The sequence below is a fragment of the Drosophila mauritiana genome, chromosome 3L (genome assembly GCF_004382145.1).
Source record: "Drosophila mauritiana strain mau12 chromosome 3L, ASM438214v1, whole genome shotgun sequence".
Classification (NCBI taxonomy): Eukaryota; Metazoa; Arthropoda; class Insecta; order Diptera; family Drosophilidae; genus Drosophila; species Drosophila mauritiana.
The window spans coordinates 25,650,069-25,670,919 of NC_046669.1; the positions used below are offsets into that span (position 1 = coordinate 25,650,069).

Here is a 20,851-nt window from a genome sequence, read left to right on the forward strand (position 1 = left end):
GGGGATCTTGCTAATTCTTATGTTATCGTCTGTATGGACGACATCATGATAACATCAACACAATGTGAGGCGTTAGAAAGATTACAAATTGTTCTAGATATTCTGAAAGAGGCCGGGTTTTCATTCAATATTACGAAGTGCTTCTTCTTGAAAACATCGGTTCAATATTTAGGCTACAATGTTAGTACTAAACGAAATTCGGCCAAACCCTCAGAAAATTGTTGCGTTGACTGTTCTTCCGCCTCAAAAGTCAGTCAGAACATGTTCGAACAGAATATGTTCAAACAAAACATGTTCGAACATAACATTTTCGAACAGAGCATGTTCGAACAGAACATGTTCGAACAAAACATGTTCGAACATAACATGTTCGAACAGAACATGTTCGAACGGAACATGTTCGAACAGAACATGTTTGAACAGATTATGTTCGAACAGAGCATGTTTGAACAGATTATGTTCGAACAGAACATGTTCGAACAGAACATGTTCGAACAGTACATGTTCGAACAGAACATGTTTGAAAAGAACATGTTCGAACAGAACATGTGCGAACAGAACATGTTCGAAGAAAACATGTTCGAACAGAATAGAACACGTTCGATCAAAACATGTTCGAATAGACCAGAACACGTTCGAACAGAACATGTTCCAAAGAACATGTTCGAACAGTACATAGTCGAACAGAACATGTTTGAACAAAATATGTTCAGACAAAACATGTTCAAACAGTTTATTAAGGGATTTTCACGGTTGATGAAACCGTTATATTTTTTAACGTCAGACGAAAATAAATTTGTTTTTGACCCAAAATATCCCATTGAGTTGCATACAGATGCAAGTTGCAGTGGCTATGATGCAATTTTATTAAACAAAATTAACGACAAGCCCCAGGTGATAGAATACTATAGCAAGGCTACTACACCGGCAGAGTCAAGATACCACTTGTACGAGCTGGAAACTTTAGCTGTTGTAAAGTGCATCAAATATTTTCGACATTATTTGTTGGGTAGGAACTTTACTGCTTTTACTGACTGTAACTCTTTAAAGGCGTCATGAAATAAACAAGATTTGACCTCTAGAGCCCAACTTTGGTGGGCTTATTTGCAATCATTTACATTTGAAATTCAGTATAGAGAAGGGAAAAGAATTGCACACGTTGACTTTTTGTGATTGAAGTGATTGAAGAGAAGAACTTAGCCGAAATTTTAAGCAACTGGCTCATTGCTGAACTCGGACATAGCAGAAATCGTGAGAAAATTCAAAGATTGTTCTTTTGCTGAAGATATTGCGAAAACCTATGAACTGAGGGCAAAAGTTCTTTACCGAAAAATACAGAGAAATGGCAGAACACGCTGTTTACCCGTGGTACCGCGTTCCTTCAAATGGTGTGTTATAAACCAGGTGCATGAGTCAATAATGCATTTAGGTTGGGAAAAGACACTAGATAAAGTTTACGATTTTTTTGGTTTGACAATATGTCAAAATATGTTTGAAAATTTGTTGACAATTGTATCACCTGCAAAATGTCCAAATCAAACTCAGGAAAAATTCAGGCCGAACTGCATCCAATCCCAAAAGTCAATATTCCTTGGCACACTATCCACATCGATATAACAGGGAAATTAAGTGGCAAGAGGTGATCAGAAGGAGTATGTTATTGTTCAAGTAGACGCTTTTACCAGGTATGTCTATCTTAGTCATAGCCTTAAATTAGACAGTGAGAGTTGCATAAAAGCTGTTCAATCGGCCGTTTCGTAGTTTGGAGTACCAAACCGAATAATAGCTGACCAGGGAAGGTGTTTTACGGGTGCAAAGTTTAGTCAATTCTGTTCAGATCAGAAAATAAACTTGCATTTGATTGCCACCGGAGCTAGTCGAGCTAATGGTCAATTTGAACGAATCATGAGCACATTTAAAAATATGTTAACGGCGGTGGAAACTGGAGGTGCAGTTTTTTTTTTTTTTTTTTTTTTTAGAATTTTTTTTATATATTGAATCTTCTTGTATAAGAACTAACAATAAGTTTAAAAATCTTAACTATTACAAGTATTTTTTGAACAGTTGTATTATTTTTCCAACTGTTCTATGATTAAACGGCCCTAATAATTTATTCGCTGGGTTGGTAGGTCCTTTCGCCGGAGACGGGAACGGCTGCTGAGCTGGATTAGACCTCGCGCTAGGTGGTTGGGGTGCGTGTAAAGCTTGCTATGGTATTTTTCCTTAAGTTCCGTGATTGCGTTGGTAACTGATGGGATATTTAGGTCTCTTTGGATGTTTTCACTCCGAACGTACCACGGTGCCCCAGTGATGGTTCTCAGAATCTTTGATTGTGCTCGCTGTATGATGTCAATATTGCTGTTGCTGGCATTGCCCCATAACTGTGAGCCATAGGTCCAGATAGGTTTCAATATAGAATTGTAGAGCAAGACCTTGTGATCTAGGCTGAGCGGAGAACCAGAGTTGATGAGCCAGTGTAAGTTGTTGGCTTTGAGTTTAAGTTGGGTTTTTTTGGCTTCAATGTGCCTGCGCCATGTGAGTCTTCTGTCAAGGTGTACTCCTAGGTACGCTACCTCATCTGCTTTCGGGAGTGGTATGTTGTTCAGCAAGAGCGGAGGACAGTCTTGTCTGTTTAGCGTAAACGTCACGTGCTTGCATTTTTGCTCGTTTACTTTTATTCGCCAGTCAGAGAGCCACTTCTCAATGTCGATGAGGTACAGTGCCAACTGTGCTGTAGCTTGGATAGGGGACCTTGAACGGCTAAGGATAGCTGTATCGTCGGCAAATGTGGATACCGTTAAGCGACTATTTGTAGGGATGTCGGCTGTATAGATGAGGTATAAGGTTGGTCCAAGAACGCTGCCTTGGGGGACTCCAGCCTCAATTGTATGATCAGTGGAAGTGGCAGTGTTGCACCGTACTGCAAACTTTCTGTCATAGAGGTAAGACTTTAGAAGTTTGTGTGTGCTTTCGGGTAGGGATGTTTTGATTTTAAACATTAGGCCGTCGAGCCAGACTCTGTCGAATGCTTGGGATACGTCTAAAAATACTGCTGTACAGTATTCGCGATATTCAAATGCAGTTCTTATTTCCGTTGTAATACGATTCACCTGTTCAATGGTTCCATGGCTTTCGCGAAATCCAAATTGGTGGGCTGGGATTATATTGTGGTATATCAGATGTTGATTAAGGCGGATCAGCAGGCATTTTTCGAATAGTTTCGAAATACATGAGAGTAGACTTATTGGTCTGTAAGATGAAGCGACTGTGTGGTTCTTACCAGGCTTTGGAATCATTATGATAATCGACCTCTTCCATCGTTGTGGAAAGTAACCAAGTTTGGTGATGGCATTAAAGAGCTTGGTTATGTAGCGAACTGCAGAATGTGGCAGCTGGATGATCATTTCCGGTGTTATAAGGTCGCAGCCGGGGGATTTTTTCGGGCTGAGATTGTCTTTGATTATTTTAGTTACTTCTTTAGGACGAAACACAATTGGGGTGTGTTGCTGGTGGCGGTTTACGGGATAGGACGGTAGCGCGAATGTGCTAGTAGCCTGGTTTGGCGTGAACACATTTTGTTGGTGAGCGGCAAATGTGGTGGCTCTGTCTTCATCACTACGGGCCCAGCCACCTGAGGAATTCCTTATCGGCAAAACGGTTTCAGTCGGTGGGCGAAGAGTTGAGTGGGCTCGCCACAGTGACTTTTGTTTTGTGCCTGTCGGTGTGAGTTGCTCTATGTATCGGCGCTGATCGTCGTCCTCTTCTTGTTTCAGAGCGTTGGCCAGTTTCCGTGTGACTACTTTTAGCTTTTGTTTTGCAGTCGGGGATCAGGAAGATTGCCATTCTCTGCGTAAGCGTCGTTTTACGTGGACGAGTTGCTCGATTTGTACGTTGGTCTTTTTTGAATTAATTGTATTATTTGTTATTTTGGGTGTTGCAGTAAGAGCTGCTGCAGTAAGGATGGATTGCAATGCACACGTGCAGCTCTCTATATCAGATTCAGTATTGAGTTTTGGGCTTAGCTCAATATGTGAACTTATATATTTTTTATACCTGAGCCAGTTGGTTTTGTGAGAAGTCAATCTGAATGGTGGTTTCACGTTTTCTGCGTACCGGCGGAGGTGAATTAGTACAGGCGAGTGATCAGATGACAGATCCGGCAGACATTTAGCTTTAACCAAACTGCGGGGAATATTTTTCGTAACTGCGAAGTCGATCAGGTCAGGCAGCTTATTGAGGTCTGATGGCCAGTATGTAGGACTCCCGGGGGAAACATGGTCAAGTTTATTAGTGGCTTTTATTATAGTCTTATAAAGCTGTTTTCCTTTTGGGTTCACAAGTCGCGATCCCCAGTGAGTATGTTTAGCGTTGTAGTCGCCTGCTGCAATGAAGTGTGGCCCTAGTGCTTGGAAGAAATCCAGGAATTGAGCTTCTAATACTGTGAAACGGGGGGGGCAGTATACGGCCGCTAGTGTAAGGAGAGTGTTGTCATCCAGCTGAATGCTGATGGATGTGGCCTGAAGATGATTTTCCGCAAATTCTTTGTAAAAGTGGTGCTTCATACGGTTCCTTATGAGTATGGTGGTGCCACCGTGTGCTTTTCCGTCGGGGTGATTTGTACCGTAGAAATGGTAGTCTCTTATTTGAAAATTGAATTTGCTTGTGAGATGAGTTTCCGAAAGAAGCATTACGTCGATATGCTTCTCATGTAGGAATTGAGCTAGCTCAAGTTTGTGCTGTGAGACGCCATTGGCGTTCCACGTAGCTATGCGTAAGGTAGCCATTATTTATTTGATTGTTGGGCTACAAGCATTTGTATCAAAAGGTTTTGATTACGCATCATGTCTTGAATGGTGGTCTTCATAAATGTCATAAATTCCATCATGCTCTGTTGTAAGGCTTGCATCATAGCTTCAGTTTTTGTTTCCTGCTGCGCAGCTGGGTTATAGTTTTGTTGTGTGTCTAATTTTGTGTGCACTTCATGTGGAGTTCGGGAATTTTGGGTTGGAGGCGTCATACCTGATTTTAAAACGTTTGCAAATGTTGTCTTGTTAGTGTTGGATGTAGGCCAGGGAGCGAAACTTGCTGCTTTCGAGAAAATTACTTCAGGATTTGTCTCTGATGGTATCAGCGTAGCTGTTCCTTGGTGTGCCCGCGCCGTGTTCATTCTTTTGTGAAGACGGATTTTCAGCTCTTTGTAGATTGGACAGCCTCTGTAGTTTGCTGTGTGGTTGCCCCCACAGTTATTGCATTTTTTCTCGCATGCATTTTTTTTGTTAGTTTGACACTGTTTGGAGTCGTGGAGATCTCCACAGGCTACGCATACCGTGCGAAGTGTACAATACGACCTCGTGTGGCCATACTCTTGGCAGTTTGTACATTGTACAGGAGCGTTACGTTTGTGCGGCTCTTCTACCGTGATCCTACGGTGCAGAAGGAGCTGGAGTTTGTAAATTGGGTGAACCTCGTTTTTTCTAGGAGGCTTGTTTTCTAGTTCAAGCTCAATCTTGAAGAGTGGTTGGGGCTGCCTGTTTCTGTTTTTGATATTGAACACGCTTTTGGCGTAAAATCCCTTTTCCTTTAGCGCCTCAGTTATCTCTTCGGGCGTAACATCAGACTCAATGCCCTTCAGGACTACTTGCAGGCCCTTGCTGCTTTTAAGCTGGTAGGTGTAGAAGCTTATTTTTTGTGCGGTAAAATAGTTTGTGACTTTTCTGTAGTTGTCCTCCGTTTTCGTCTGAAGTTTGATTTCGTTGATAGTACCTCTTACGAGGGGAATTATATGAAAGCTATCTTTTCCAATAAGGCCAATCAAAGTATTTACAAAACCGCTTGTGCTCTTCTCGCGGATGTATATTGGCGGAGGTTTTGTTTTCTTCGGTTCGATATCAACGGATCCCAGCGGCACGTCCTCAGCGGTGTCTACCAGCAAGGCAAATCTGTTGGTATTTGCAGGGGCTACATTTTTGATCAAGGTAGAGTTGTCGCGTGTATTTTTCGGCTTGTTTTCCAAATCTGAATTTTCCGGGCTGAGCTTTCGCTTTATTGTAATGTAGCGGTCCATTCCAGTCTGCCAGGTCGACCCAGCTTTTTTGTTTACGTTTTCGTTTTGTTTTGCTGGTAGTGCAGCAGTACCGTTTATTGCTTGCGGTTTTGCTTTCGCTGACTCAGTCAGAGCGTGAGCGGGTGCAGCCGATGACGAGGTAGAGCGGGCTTTCGGTCTATCTCCAGCTGTTGTTGTTGGAGGTAGCGGGGCTTCTGTCGGAGCTAAGAGAGCGGGAGAGCAGGAGCGCGCTCTTTCTTGATTTGTTGGTAGAAGAAGGTTTATTGACCGCTCGATGTCTGCGTTTGGGATTGTCGGTGAGACGTAGGAGAAGTACGCGTTGTTGCGTTGAATTGAGAGCCGGCGTTCGTCTTGCTCGCGCTGTCGCTGAGCGCGAGTGTCGTTCTGACTCATAGTTTTATAATTTAAGATAACAAATCAATATATATTTTAGCGATCTTGCATCGCATAGGGCGTCTCTTTCGCTTTCGGATTTTTTTATTTAGTTTACTTTATTTGGCGTTCACTTCACTCAAAAACAACCGATTTTGTGCGGAGCTCGATAAAAAACGTCTTCACACTGCGGCGGTCGAATTACGGAGGTGCAGTTGGCAATCAATTGTACAATTAACCGTGTGACGAAGACAAGTTCTCTTGTAATGTTATTGGGAAAGGTAGCACGCCCATAGGATTACTTCCACCTGTTGACATAGAAAATGATGTTGATCTGTCAAATGTAAGAGCACAAGCTGAAAAGAATGTTTTAGCCACGGCAGTTTTTGACAAAAAACTATTTGATAAAAATAAGGCAAAAGTTTTTAGACACAAATAGATTTTGTGCTACTTAAAAGCGAAGAGAGGCAGCAAACCAAGTTGAGTCCAAAATTCAAGGGGCCTTTTGAAATAATACAGGTTCTGGGGAGTGACAGGTACATTTTAAAGTCCTTAACCAATAAACGAAATTATAAATATGCACATGAAGATTTGAGAAAAATGCCAGAGGGGCAAGTGCCCGAGGAGTTGAATGTGTGTGAGCGAAAATGAAAATGTTGAAGCCACTGAAGAAAGTGAAGCACACCAATAAAGGTGATGAAAGATTTACTGCTAGCCAAAGAAAATGGCAGAGTAACAAGACCAGATAAATAATGCAAGCACAAGTGCAAAACAAACTGATGTTTGTTTTGATCATGGCGTGTGGGGCATTGAATTTGTAATGTTGAATGAAGAAGAATAATTGATTTTGTTAAAAATTACATTATAGTAAAAATTATGTAAAGATATTGGTTAAGAAGGCTTGGTACTGTTTTGTAAAATTAACTTGATAAGCATATACGAATTGAAATGGAAATATTAAATCTTTTGTTAATAAAAAAAAATTAATAAATAATAATAAAATTATAAAAAGACAATTGAATGGAACACGAGGTCGTGTTAGAGTCAGCATGGCCGTGTCGGAGTATTAGTAGTAGTAGAAGATTACGCATGAACTCGAATTATTTCATCATATTATGTTTTGCGTCTTTCCATTGCGGTTTACCGTCGTTTTTCTGCAAGTACCGGTGGAGCGGGGCAACAACGACGCGTCGCCAGTTTAGTTGCACAACGATGCGTCGCGACGTTGCCGCCGAGTGTGGTTCGCCATTTTGTTGTAGTTAAGTTTAAATTTGGTAACGGTTGGTGGTATGAGTTAACTGGCCGGCTTATAGACTGCGTCATCTGGGTGCCACGTATTTTGGCCGGATGTTCGAGTTGTAAGCTGTGAGCAAAAACAACAAAAGATGGACTGGCCGGTTTGAAAAACTGTGCGCTACTAGAAAAATGTATTGGAAATCCAGAACTTTAACAATTTATGTGAGAAGAAAATAAAATTATGATTGATTGCTTGAAAGTTGTTGGTAATCCGGATCTCATGGCTTGAATGTAATAAGTGAAATGTTTTAAATATTTTTATTGGTTTGCTTTGAAGTCATAAAGAATGAAGAACAACTTAATGAATTAATAACGATGATCTATATTAAGTGATTACTAGCAAACGAGGATGTGTGATAGGTCAGGAAGGCCGTGTCGCAGATCATTAAAATGTAACTACATTTCTAGTAATTGCACGTTTCTGCTTGGCACGCGCCATGCAGGCGCCTTTTCTATTCTTTTGATGCGCAGCAGAGAACCATTAGAGTTTCTGCCGAACGTAGTCTGGTCGCGGGTAGGAGCGGGGTGAAGTAGATGTCTGCAGGAAGCGCACAGAAAAATGCGTTGTGCATGAGTATTGATGTAGGCCGCCACGCCAGTAGTTATCACAAGGGGATCTACGCGCCACCAACAGTGGTACGCGCCGTAATTGTGACACACTACTGGAAGTGCAACTACACTCTCCACGCGAGGGCGGCTGGAAACAGGCTCTTAGTTAGGTCATGTCTCTGCTAAGAGTGCTGGCTAATCGAAGTTGGGCTGGAGCTGGTAACTCTCAAAAATTTCCACACCTCCGGGCCGGACTAAGGGTCATTCGACCCGTTCCGAAAGTCTGACAGGCTGGGGGCCCGTGTAATAACTAGCCCAATCGATAACGGAGAGTCCGGGCAAGTGGCGTCCGCCCGGTCTAGTTAGCCTTACCCGGGTACTGCGGATCTCTGCCCGGGCGGACCTTTTATTTCTCTGCAACTCGTGGGTACTATGAGCAATAGACCAAACAATTTTAAAATACCGCAGGCCTTGACTGCGGGAAATGTTGCAAGACATTACGAAGACCGTCTCCTTGACGGAGAGCAGCCTACTTCGGTGGTAACACCAAAAAATGCTCCTAAACGGAATGCGCCAATGGCGCAAGCACGCCCAGTTGCGGGAGGGAAGTATCGGGCAGCCACACCGAGTCACTCGAATGTGAAGCCGGCCAAGCGGGACGGGCTAAAAATACATTACCGCAACTTGGTCAGCCTGGGGCCCGGGATGACCCTAACCGTAAGGGGTTGAGCGGGGCCAGAACGAAGTGGTATCTTCGTTATCAACAGCAGGGCCAGTCACCCGCAGAAGCTTTGTCTCTGGCCAAGACACCGCAGCCGCTAGAGCAAAAGCCCAACTCTGCTTCGAAGCGGGCAAACACCACCCTGACGCCTCCGACGGAAACGCCTAAGAGGCAGAAGGTGGAGAAGAGCAGGCCACTGACTGCTCCCTTCGATGGCCCAAGTACCTCAAGGGCTGCAAAGGCAACTGAGGTATGCAAGCCATCATATGCGACCGTAACTGGGGCCATTAAGGTTGCGGTACCCCAAAGTCATCCTCAGCAGTGAGAACCTCTCACAGCTCGAGGACGCACTACTGAAGAAAAATTGTCCTCTCCGGTTGGGATTCTCCAATCAAGTTTGGAGGAATCCACTTCAGGGTGGGCCACCTGATAGTGGACTGCCGCAACGCAACCACTGCTAAGTGGCTGCAATCAGCAGTCCCCAGCCTCAGTAAGTGGAGCGGTGTCTCCCTGGAGGTAAGGATGGGCGACGACCTGCCATCGTCACACAACATCACCATCTTCTGCCCTAGGACAGGGGACAAAACAACAAAGTGGATGATGGAATTGATCAAGAAACAGAATAACTTGGACACTGAGAACTGGCGTCTCATATCAAGGAAGAATGAGGGTGGTGGCTCGCTCCTCAGCCTTGGCATTGATGACAACTCATACGCCAAGATTATCTCTTGTGACCACAAGCTGAGCTTCAGGTTTGGAGACATCTCAGTTTGTGGTCTAAAGAAGGCTAAAACGAAAAAATCCGGCCCAAGACAGGTCGAGACTCCTCGAAATCCACCAGTCTCCGCGGAGAAGGAGAAGCCCAATAAGCTCTCCGAATCCAGCGAGGATCTGGCGGATGATGAGGATCTTGATGCGACCATCATCGAGATGGGGGATCAGACCCCGTTATCCTCTCAGGAGCTAGGCTTGGAACTAGACCTGCTGAGTAAGGAAGAAGCGATACCGGCGGATGGTGATCTGGGTATATAAAGATCAGCAACGCCGACGATGGAGCCGATCATTTAATGGTCGGAAGAACAGGGATAGCTCATATGAACTTCCATCGCGCCAAGGCGGCCTCGGCTGTGCTGACAAGGATGTTCACCAAACAACATCTTGGGCTAGCCCTGGTACAGGAACCTTGGTATAACCAGGCGAAGGTAATTTGGGATCAATGGGCCTCTAGCTCTAGAGCCTGTATCCTGGCATGTAGAAGTATTAATTTTTATAAACTTACAGAATTTCTCACGCGGGACTGTGTACCGATCGTGTTAGAAGATGTGGGAGCAGCCAAGAAGACTGTGGTGGCATCGGTATACTTTGCCAGTGACGAGGCGTGCCCACCGCCCAAAATCACTGCACTGGTTGAATACTGTAAGAAGATGCATTTACCCATCATCATTGGATGTGATGCAAATGCACATCACGTGATATGGGGCAGCAGCGACGTGAATCAAAGAGGTGAGTGACTCTTAGAATTTATCTTGAATAACAATCTAGAAATCCTATATGTCTGCAATCTTCCGACATATGTTACCCGGGTAAGATCTGAGGTTCTGGACATGGCACGTACCTCCTGAGGAGTCAATGTCAATTAAAAGAATTATTCGTTTTAACATAAGACTAAATCTAGAATGTAGCGAGCGTAAGCTCAATCCCAGGAATACGAACTGGGAAGGGTTCAATGCCTCCTTACTGCGAGATCCAGTTACTGGGGTAACCGGGAAACTCCGTACCACTCTAGAACTGGAGGCCGACGTAGAAAACATTACCTCGTGTCTTACAAACGCGTTCAGAGAAAACTGCTCCCTTGGCCGAGCAAAGAGGGGTAAAGATTGGGCCAAAGCAAAATCAATAGTAACAACAGAGAGATTAACATGGGCAATTGGTACATTCCAGCCCTACAAATCACCTGGGCCAGCTGGCATTCAGCCAATCGTGCTACAACGAGCGCTAAATCAGCTCGCAGTGCCGATCAGGAAAATACTGATCAGCAGTCTAGACTTAGTATAGCAAAAGTGGTTTTCATTCCAAAAGCTGGAAAGAAAGACATCACTGATCCGAAGTCGTTCAGACCCATCAGCTTGACATCGTTTTTGCTAAAAACGTTGGAATAGCTAGTGGATGTCAGCATTAGATGCACTCTGCTTGTAGAGCATCCGCTCTACGCAGCATGCCTACAGGGCGGGCGGATCCACTGATACTGCCCTATATCACCTGAAAAGCCTTATTGAGGATTTACTTACTCATAAGGAAGTGGCGTTATGTGCCTTCTTAGACATACAGGGTGCATTCGACAATACCTCCCATGAGGCTGTCAACGCATCCCTTGCAAGAAGAGGACTAGATGCAACAACCAGTAGATGGATCAAATCACTACTGGCATCTAGGCGAGCCATGGCCACTATAGGAGGACAGTCGTCCACAGTATCTACCACAAGGGGATGCCCCCAAGGGGGTGTCCTCTCTCTTATGGAGCTTGCTGGTAGACGAGTTGCTGGACAAACTGACCCGCATAGGTATACTTTGCCAGGGCTATGCTGTCATTAAAGCCAGAGGTAAATATGAGGAAACACTCTGCGATATCATTCAACTGGGCCTCAACATGACCAGCGAATGGTGCAAGGAAGTAGGCCTGAGCCTAAATCCTAGCAAAACTGTTATTGTTCCTTTCACAAATAGGTACAAGCTACAGAGAATGAAGGCAATAACCCTGTCAGAATGTCGCATAGAGGCCAACAAAGAAGTTAAGTATCTTGGAATAACCCTCGACTCCAAACTTAGCTTCAAAACTCATGTCGATAACACAATTGATAAGTGCACCAGAGCACTTTTCACGTGTAGGAAAATCGTGGGGAACCTCACCACGCATAATAAGATGGCTGTACCTCATGGTAGTCAGACCCATACTAACCTATGGAGTAATAGCCTGGGGTGATAGAGCACACCTTAGCACCACTAGGGTGAAACTTCATAAGCTCCAAAGAATGGCCTGCATATGCATGACAGGAGCAATGCGCACCTGTCCCACTGCAGCCCTAGAAGTACTAATGGAGGTAACGCCGCTTCATATCGTCATTGAAATGAAACGGAAAGCCACCCTAATAAGAATTGAGAGCAGGAAATGACTGCAACCTTACAGGAAAGGATGCTGAAAGCCTAAAAAGGGATATCCCTTTGCTGAACTTCAGCACTCATCTCAGTAATAAAAACAATTGGACAACCCTGGGGAAAGTACACCCTATGAAACCACAAACAATAAAGTTGTATACAGACGGATCCCTCACCGACGAGGGAAGTGGGCTGGGGGTTGTAGGCCCCCGGTTAAAATTCCACGAATCAATGGGCAAATACACCAGCGTTTTTCAAGCTGAAGTCAGTGCTATTGGATGCTGGGCGGAGTTTAATCTGCAAAGGAACTATCGTGGCATGGACATTGCTGTACTGCCTGATAGTCAAGCAGCCATAAAGGCGCTCAGCAAAGCTAAGATAACATCTAAGCTAGTAAATAAAGTGTGGACAGCATTAGACAAACTAGGAGCTGTCACCAAACTCACAATAAGGTGGGTCCCGGGACACAACAACATCCCGGGAAATGAGCTAGCCGACAACCTAGCCAGGAAAGGGGCAGAACCATTCTGCGGTGTTGGTCACCACAGAGTACTGGGCTTACTTAAGTCAATAGAGGAAGAAAAACGTCTGTCCTTCTGGGAACACCTACCACGACTTAGGCAGTCTAAGATTCTCCTTCGTGAATATAACCACAAAAGATTGAAGACCTTAATGACACACGGGAAAAACACCGTGCGCATTTTAAATGGCCTTCTTACGGGGCACTGCCTACTTCGCAGTCATTTGCATAAGATTGGCATTGCAGACAGTGAACTCTGTCGCTTCTGTTGCATGGAGGAGGAGAGCTCTGCACATATTATATGTGACTGCACGGCGCTTTCCATCAGGAGGAACAGACTCTTGGGCATGTATGTAGTCCCACGGGAAACAATTGCAGTCCTGAACCCCAATAAAATTCTTGCATTTATACAGTGCATTAGACTTCAGTGAGATCTTTGAGTCATGAAGGGGTAGTACAATAGATCCTACTGGGTCGCAGTACACATAGAAACCCACTTAATAATAATAAAAGTATGTGGACAAAACGTTGCGCAGACACCGAGAATAGTGAAGAGGAAGAAGGGCGTCCTGATGACTCTTCGACATATATATAGTGACGTATTTGGGTGGTCCAAACCAGCCACTTCTATTATTTCAATGAAAACAGTAATGCACTCTAGTAATTTTCCATAATGTATCCCAGCTGCGCAGCATTCGTTTATCTTTGACAGCGCAGCCGTTCTTGTAAACATCCTAAAGCCTGACCTAAGCAGATTTGACTGCCCTCTTTCAACACTTCCTAATCTTAAGAACCCAAGAGCGAGGCTCTCCCGAAATACAAATATTGTTCAAATACTGAGGCTTCTCCTCAATTCAATTTTCATTTGATTTTTAGTCTTAAGCTGAGATCCAAAGAATAAAGTCGTGAAACTATTTCTCCTAAAAACTATTTTTTTACTTCTTGGCGTTGTCCTTAGTCAACTGACGGGACATTAGTTCGACTCAAAAATAAAACAACAATTGTTCTGGCACAGTCGGTAGGATTCAAAAGTATCCGAAAAATAGAACCTTTGAGTGGAAAATAAGTTAAATTTTATAGTCCAGTGCTCGAAACATCTCTCAAAATAAATTCGTGAAAGCTCTTCAACTTGGATTATAATTCCAATTCGGCTATCCAATAATAAGTGGAAGTGAAATACGAAACAAAAACATTAAGTCCAAAGGCAACTAAGTTTTAAAACCAACATATAAAAATAAAAAAAAGAACAATATAGAATTTTAATAATACAACACAAAAATTTAATATAAAAAAAAAAAAGTGAAACTAGAAAGCTTAAAAATAATATAAACATTGAATCCGAAACAAAACAAAAAAATAAAACACAAAATTTAAAAATCTTACAATAAAAATATCACAACCAATTATTGCCGCACCTCAAATAGTTGCGCTGAGCGACAACAACCTTGCTGAAGCTCGTCGGCAGCTTAAAGACATTATGCCATTCAAGGGTGATCCAAAAACCCTTCACACCTTTGTCAGCAGAGTGGATTACGTAATTTCACTTTACCAAACAAATGATGTCCGACAACAGAGGATTCTACTGGGAGCCATCGAAAGGAACTTGGACGGACAGGTTACACGATCTTTGGGACTTCCGAACATCGAAGATTGGTCTACCCTTAAAGCAAGACTCATCGCGGAATTTAAAACTCAAACACCAAACTACAAACTTCTGGAGAACTTCAGGGAGACACCATACAGAGGAAACCTAAGAGCATTCCGCGAAGAAGCGGAAAGACAACGTCAATTATTAATTTCTAAACTACACCTGGAAGGTAACCAATCGGATTTTCTTATTTATATTCAGGCTATTAAAGACTCTATTAAGATACTGATAAGGAAACTACCAATACAATTATTCACTATTTTTGCCCATCACGATATTACAGACGTAAGATCCTTAATTACCATTGCACAAAATGAGGGAATTTATGAAGAACACATTAATTTTGAATTTTATAAAAACCCAGAATATCGTAATAAAAATTCAAATTCTAATCAGAATTCGAAAGCACAAAGATTCAATACAAATATTCAAACTCAATATGGACCAAGTTACTCACAATATTCCCAACCCTTCCAACCTAATTTTAATCAATACATTCAACCATTTAGACCTAGCTATACACAGCAGATGACTAACAACCCACCCATGTGGCACGCACCTAATTATTTCAGACCCAACCAATACATAAACACACAAGCCATTATTAAAAAAAATCCTTTCCAACAATATCCCAACAAAGCCCAAAATCCCCAAACAACGCATTTTAGAGGAAATACATACCCTCGACTACAACAACCCTCTACATATAAAAATACTAACTTCCCGATTGCTAAACGACTAAGACCATCGGACAGTGAACAAACTAAAATGTCTATTGACGAAATTAGATTCCAAGACGCGCATGAATTCGAAAAAGTCCAACCTAATTATTACGAGCAACAGTATTATAACCAAAATCAATAATCCGTATCAAAATTCATTAAGGAAGGGCAACAACAAGTCCAATCTGTACAAATTAATAACAACCAAAACCAAAATAATTCTGAACTAAACGAAAATTTTCGGTTACCAGCCCCGGACAACATGAATACATAAAAATAGTATACAAAGGGTGCTAACACAAATGCCTTCTAGACACAGGATGCACAATTAATATGATCAATGAAAATATATTTTGTCTTCCCGTTCAAAATAGTAGATGTGAAGTTTTAACATCAAATGGCCCTATTACCTTAAACGACTTGATTATGTTACCCAGAAACAGTATTTTCAAAAAAACCGAACAATTTTATGTGCACAGATTTTCTAATAATTACGATATGCTAATTGGCAGAAAATTGATGAAAAATGCTCAATCAGTTATTAATTACAAAAATGATACAGTTACCCTTTTTGATCAAACATACAAATTAATTACTTCAGAATCCGAAAGAAACCAAAATTTGTATATCCAAAGGACACCAGAATCAATTGCAAGCTCAGATCAGGAATCAATAAAAAATTAGATTTTTCACAGTTTCGATTAGATCACCTAAATCAAGAGGAAACTTTTAAGTTAAAAGGCTTATTAAATAAATTTAGAAATCTTGAATATAAGGAGGGAGACAAATTAACATTTACAAATACAATTAAACACGTACTAAATACAACACATAACTCCCCAATTTATTTGAAACAATACCCACTTGCGCAAACACACGAAATCGAAGTAGAAAACCCAGTACAGGAAATGCTAAACCAGGGATTAATTAGGGAAAATAATTCGGCAAACTTGGGTCGTACCAAAAAACCGGATGCTTCTGACATAAATAAGTACAGGGTAGTAATTGATTATACTACCTACTACTACTCTATAGAAAGCTAAATGAAATAACCATACCTGACAGATATCCAATTCCAAATATGGACGAAATTCTTGGCAAACTGGGTAAATGCCAATATCTTACAACAATCGATCTGGCAAAAGAATTTCACCAAATAGAAATGGACGAGGAATCAGTTCCTAAAACTGCATTCTCCACCAAAAGCGGTCATTATGAATACCTTCGAATGCCATTTGGCCTTAGGAATGCACCCGCTACTTTTCATTGGTTTATGAATAATATCCTTCGACCGTTGCTTAACAAACACTGTTTGGTGTATCTGGATGATATTATAATTTTATTCAACATCCCTTACAGAACATTTAAATTCAATACAATTAGTTTTTTCAAAGCTTGTAGATGCAAATTTAAAATTGCAACTAGACAAATGTGAGTTCTTAAAAAAGGAAGCTAACTTTCTTGGTCACATTGTTACCCCTGATGGTATTAAATCAAATCATATTAAAGTTAAAGCCATAGTTTCATACCCAATTCCGACAAAAGTAAAAGAGATAAGAGCTTTCCTTGGATTAACAGGTTATTATCGCAAATTTATTCCAAATTACGCGGACATAGGAAAACCCATGATCAGCTGCATAAAAAAATTAGCAAAGATAGATACACAAAAACTTGAGTACATAGAGGCATTCGAAAAACTTAAGGCTTTGATAATTCGAGACCCAATTTTACAATTACCTGACTTTGAAAAGAAATTTGTTTTAACCACAGATGAAAGTAACGGCCCTCGGGGCTGTCCTTTCTCAAATTTCTTCTCCTATATCTTTTATTAGTAGAACACTTAATGATTACGAATTAAATTACAGTGCTATCGAAAAAAAATTACTCGTCACAGTTTGAAAACTTTCGACATTATTTACTAGGGCGACAATTTCTCATTGCCAGTAACCATCAACCACTTAGTTGGCTTCATAACTTAAGGGAACCGAATGCTAAGTTAGAAAGATAGAGAGTTATATTGAGCGAATACCAATTTAATATAGATTATATTAAAGGGAAGGAAAAATCAGTCGCCGATGCATTATCAAGAATTAAAATTGAAGAAAATCATCATAGTGAAGCTACTCAACATAGTGTAGAAGTAGACAATAGCAACCTTATTCATTTAATAGAAAAACCAATAAATTATTTCAAAAAACAAATAATATTTATTAAATCCGATAAAAATAAAGTAGAGCATTCAAAAATATTCGGTAACTCCATTACCACAATTCAATATGATGTAATGACACTTGAAAAGGCCAAACAAATTTTACTCGATCACTTTATCCATAAAAACATTACCATTTATATTGAGAGCGATGTAGGTTTTGAAATTATTCAAATAGCACACATAGAAATTGTAAATACCACCTAAACAAAAGTAATTCTCAGTCTTTTCCTATTAAAGTACGTTGGTTCATACGCCGAATTCAAAGAAATCATACTTCAATCACATGAAAAACTTTTACACCCTGGTATACAGAAAATGACAAAATTATTTAAAGAAAATCACTTCTTTCCAAATAGCCAATTATTAATTCAGAATATAATAAACGAATGCAACATATGCAATTTGGCCAAAACAGAACATAGAAACACCAAAATTCCTTTTAAAATCACACCTAAACCGGAACATTGCGAAGAGAAATTTGTAATAGATATTTATTCATCTGAGGGAAAACATTACATCAGTTGCATTGATATTTATTCTAAATTCGCTACACTTGAGCAAATTAAAACTAAGGATTGGATAGAATGCAGAAACGCATTAATGCGCCTTTTTAATCAACTAGGTAAACCCAAATTACTAAAGGCAGACAGAGACGGAGCTTTCTCCAGTTTAGCTTTGAAGCGATGGCTTGAGGAAGAAGAAGTCGAATTACAGCTCAATACAGCAAAAAACGGGGTAGCAGACGTCGAAAGATTACACAAAACAATAAATGAAAAAATTCGTATAATCAATTCATCTGATGATGAAGAAGTAAAATTAAGCAAGAGATCCTTTACACATACAAACATGACACTACTGGACAGACACCTACTCAAATTTTCTTATACGCTGGGCATCCAATATTAGACACTCAAAAAATTAAAGAGAAGAAAATAGGTAAAATAAATGAAGACAGAGAGGAACTTAATATTGACACCAATTACAGAAAAGGTCCACTACAGAAAGGCAAATCAGAAAATCCATTTAAACCAACCAAAAATGTAGAACAGACAGACCCTGACCATTACAAAATCACTAATAGAAATAAAGTTACGCACTATTAGAAAACACAATTCAAAAAAAAACAACTGAAAAATAATCAACTCTCAATTTGACAGGCACCTGGTACCTGATGACACTGTTGCTTATAGTGATCACAGCGGTCCAAGGACAGCATATTCAAATCAATAATATTGACACCAACTACGGATATCTCCTTTTTTCTGAAAAGCCAGTCCAGATACCATCATCATTTGAATATCATTGCTTAAAAATCAATTTAACTGAAATAGACATCGTGGTTGACTATCTTGAGCAAAGACTACAAGCAGGTTACCATGCACTCCAGATCAAATTTTTATACAATAAAATGAAAAGAGAAATAGCCGGAATAACCCTGAAACATAGAAACCAACGGGGACTAATTAACATTGTGGGCTCAGTTTTTAAATACCTATTTATAACACTAGATGAAAATGATCGAGTCGAAATACAGAAAAAACTTGAAATCAACGTCCATAACTCAGTAAAATTACATGAACTCAACGACGCTATACGATTGATAAATGACGGAAAGCAAAAGATACAGAACTATGAAAACAACCACACCATCATTGACAGTCTTTTGTTCGAACAAATGCAGTTTACGGAATACGTAGAAGATTTGGAAATGGCTATGCAGCTTTCGAGACTTAGACTGTTTAAATTACTAAACTATGACAAACTTGAGAATGTGAACAGCCAAAACATTTTAAACATTAAAACATCCACTTGGATTAACTAAAATGATAACCAATTATTAATCATATCCTACATACCCATTTACTTTTCACTAATAAACATAATTAAAATAATCCCTTAACCAGACTCAAACGGCTATCAGCTAGATTACACGGACACACAATCATATTTTGAAAAAGAAAATAAAGTTTACCGAAAATAAAGATGTAGAAAATCAAGGTGTCACCAATATTATTAAACACTTAAATCCAATTTGTAATTTTAAGCCAGTGCACACGAACGAAATAATAAAATACATAGAACCAAACACAATTGTAACCTGGAACTTAACCCAAACAATTCTTAACCAAATTGCCAAAATTCAATTAATAATATAAAAGTAGAAGGAAACAAAATGATAAGAGTAACGCAATGCAAAATATAAATCAATAGTATAATTTTAAGTGAAAATCTGTTAAAACCAGAAATAGATTTGACACCACTATACACACCACTTAATATAACAAAAATAAAAATTGTAAAACACAACGACATTGTTGAGATGATTTCAGAGAACAATATTACACTTTATATACGAATGATCATTGTAATAATTGCACTAATTTTGTTGTACTTATATTTAAGATATGTATCATTTAAACCATTTATGATTCTTTATGCAAAACTTAAAATAAGAAAAAATCAAAATCAAAACACACCACAACAAACAGAAATAGAAGAAACTCCATTTCCCACACTATATCCATCAATCCCAGCCCAAGTATAGGCTTCTCTTTAAGGGAAGGGGAGTGACGTATTTGGGTGGTCCAAACCAGCCACTTCAATTATTTCAATGAAAACAGTAATGCACTCTAGTAATTTTCCATAATGTATCCCAGCTGCGCAGCATCCGTTTCTAATAAAAAATTTTTTGACAGCGGCACTCAGCCGTTCTTGTAAACATCCAAAAGCCTGACCTACGCAGGTTTGAATGCTCTCTTTGAACACTTCCTAATCTTAAGAAACCAAGAGCAAGGCTCTCCCAAAATACAAATATTGTTCAAATACTGAGGCTTCTCCTCAATCCAATTTGCATTTGATTTTTAGTCTTAAGCTGAGATCCAAAGAATAAAGTCGTGAAACTATTTCTCCTAAAAACTATTTTTTTTATTTCTTGGCGTTGTCCTTAGTCAACTGACGGGACATTAGTTCGACTTAAAAATAAAACAACAATTTTACTATATATATATATATATTATTATATTATATTATTTATTACATTATATTATATTATATTATATTATATTATATTATTTTATATTATATTATATTATATTATATTTTATAGTCCCATTCATGCTGCAGGGGGAGGCGGAATGGCAAGCGCTTCGCCGAATCGATAACCACCGAGCTCAGAAGAGCTGAAAGAGCCAGAAGGGTCCACGAGTGAGCAAATCTTGATCATCCTCGCGAAACAATGCATCACGGCTATACCGCGGGGGGCTCTGGATTTGCCCTCCTTACTGCTACTGTTTGTTAACTATTTAATTTGTTTGTTAATTTTTAATATTAACAAGGGCGTCGCTAGGCCATCAGCCAGGGGGGGCAGATCGTAGAATTCATCTTTCAACACTGGAAACTCTTAGTGAAAGCACCTATGAAACAGCTTATATAAGGGAAGCAGATCGATAGAAGTGGAGGCAGATTGACTAAGAGAATAAGAATAGTACATATTGTAAAAAAACAACGGGAAGTTACGTGATAGGCAGCAAATTATGAAATTTCTTAAACATTCCTTTAAGGAACAGGGGGGGCAGCTGCACCCCCCTGCCCTAC

At 40.3% G+C, this 20,851-nt stretch overlaps 1 protein-coding gene across 1 annotated transcript in view; it reads right to left on the reverse strand.

Moving 5' to 3' along the window:
- LOC117141917 (unconventional myosin-VIIa) overlaps positions 1-20,851 on the reverse strand; it is a 606,161-nt gene that overhangs the window by 311,321 nt on the left and 273,989 nt on the right. The window lies entirely within an intron of this gene.